Genomic DNA, 2,377 nt, shown 5'->3' on the forward strand with positions numbered 1-2,377 from the left:
ACGTTCATACTTAGACATTAATAAATCAATTTTTGAACGTTTGACCTCATTAGTTCCTTCATGAGTTATTTGAAGGAGATCCCAGATTTGCTTTGCGCTCTTGCACCCCATAACTCTGTTATGTTCGTGAGGTCCAAGGCTGCAATGCAAGATTTTCACAGCCATTGCGTTGATTTCAAATTTCTCAAAATCTTCCTTAGTAAATTCAGACATGGGTTTAGGAACTACCTCATTTTGAGCATTGGTCATTGTTACCTCGAAATCACCGACTTCTATGACTCGCCAGACTTGATAGTTCTCTGCCTTGATATAGATCTCCATCCTGTTCTTCCAGTAGGTGTAGAATTTCCCGTTGAACATTGGAGGTCTTTGAGTGGAATAACCTTCCTCGAGTTTCTCGTGAGCGTTCATACTTTCCAGGAACTTTTTCTCAACAGGGTTTCCTGTCACTACAAGAAAAGTGGCATTTAGTGACGGAAAAATCGGTCGCTAAACATCAAAATTCAGTCGCAAAACGTCTTTAGCGACGGATTTGTGACTGATTTGATCCGTCGCTAAAGACCTGGTCGCAAAATTTTAACTGTCTCAATTTTGCGACCGAAAATATTATCAGTCACCATATAGTAACCACTAAATCTGTGTGTATTTGATGACTGATTAGTAATCATCGCTATTTTGTGACCGAATTTTCTAGTTACTATGTAGCGACCGACACTTTATTATTGCCTAACTTGTGATGGTTATTTCGCCACAATGTAGTGACTGTATTACGCAGTCACAAATTAACGACCACCAATTTCGCGGCAATGTAGTGACCGTATCTTGTGGTCACAAATTAACAACCAACGGTATCGTGACAATTTAGTAACTGTATCATATAGTGACAAATTAACAACAAACGTTTAAGCAGTCACTAAATTGGTACTAATTGGTACTAGCTAATTCTGTCGTAGTTTAGTGACTAAGTGACTTTAGTCGCTAAATTGGTACTAAATGTATTGGTTCCTATGTAGCAACTAAAAAAGTCAGTTGCAAATTAGCCACTTTCTTAATTTATTGGTGACGAAGAATTTTTAAGATAATAATATTTGCAATATATATTACTCTATATAACCCAATGAGTTATTTTTTGTTGTAAAGAATTCATTGTATTAAACTCAAAGAAAATGCCGTTTGTACAAGCGAAAACAAACAAACACCTAGAGAACAACACTTTGAAAGCCATAAAGGTTTAGCAAAGTTAACCATAGTCAACTATGGTAAAAAAAAATATGCCTGAGCTCAAACAGAACAGATAAGGTCTTCAACTAAGGTCTTTAACTAAGGTCTTCAACTGCTGTGAAAACATATAAAGTCTTCAACAACTACTATGAATTCCCTACTTCCCTGCAACTTTAATTTGGCTTACAGTCTCTATGGAGTTGCATCTCAGCTCCTGGCTAACTGAGTAAATTAAAATTTGTTAGCATAGAGCTTCACATTCTCCTTAACAGGGCAGCTACTGTACTTGTGCTTAGATTGAATCAATTCAGGAAAGTAAATTGCCCACTCTTGGATGTTGTTTCTTCCGCCACCAGTTGCCTTCTTTTTTCAGCTGCAAAGTGCAAGAGTGGTTTCAGATTTCCTTGATAGAAAGAAATGCGAAAGTAAAAGAGGATAATCCGTATAAAAATATAAACTACATAAATGACCTAGTTATCACTATGTAGTTACTAGAACTCTAACAAAAACATGCATCCCAGTAAACATAACTTTCAATTCCAGGAAAAGCAGATATAAATGGCTTAGCAAGCAGAAAGAAAATACCTATAGCCTATGGCCGATGAAGCAGACAACAGGTCTCAGATCACATTTTTATAAATATGAGTTCTTTTTGTAAATTTTCAAGGTCTAAGGTGAATCAAGTCAGCTACTGAGTGGATCATATATTGATGATGGCGCCAGAACTTAATAAACAAGCTGGAAATACAGATATGCCGCAATGCTCCACAACTGAAACCATGGAATATGCAAAGTTAATCCTATCTTAAACTCTTTACTCCTGTAAAAATGAGGTCGTAGACATCCAGCCAATAAATAATACTTACACGAGCATGAGCACGCTTCTTCACAAACATGGCATAATAAGACTGGTGCAGGGCTGCAGGGCCTTAAAACACAGATCAGATTTGATTTTTCATAGGCATAACAAAAACAAAATAAGTTGATTAAACAGGCAGCTGTTGATCATTAAACTAAAGGCAATAATGGGCAATCTCAAGCGATTTAACTACCCCGGAACATAATTTAGTCTACCTAAAATGTAAATTTGCAAATGTAAATCATTAAATTAAAGCCAGTAAAGGGAAATCTGCAAGTTACACATCTTAGATGAAAC

General features: G+C 36.4%; 1 long non-coding RNA gene across 1 annotated transcript; it reads right to left on the reverse strand.

Annotated features, from left to right (window-relative positions):
- Window positions 1–1,279: 1,279 nt before the first annotated feature.
- On the reverse strand, window positions 1,280–2,377 carry LOC130466820 (uncharacterized). Its single transcript, XR_008926963.1, has 3 exons — window positions 2,088–2,377; window positions 1,807–1,992; window positions 1,280–1,594 (listed from the first exon to the last, which is right to left on the reverse strand). It is a non-coding gene; the product is annotated as an uncharacterized lncRNA (long non-coding RNA).

Source organism: Spinacia oleracea, chromosome 2 (assembly GCF_020520425.1).
Source record: "Spinacia oleracea cultivar Varoflay chromosome 2, BTI_SOV_V1, whole genome shotgun sequence".
Classification (NCBI taxonomy): domain Eukaryota; kingdom Viridiplantae; phylum Streptophyta; class Magnoliopsida; order Caryophyllales; family Amaranthaceae; genus Spinacia; species Spinacia oleracea.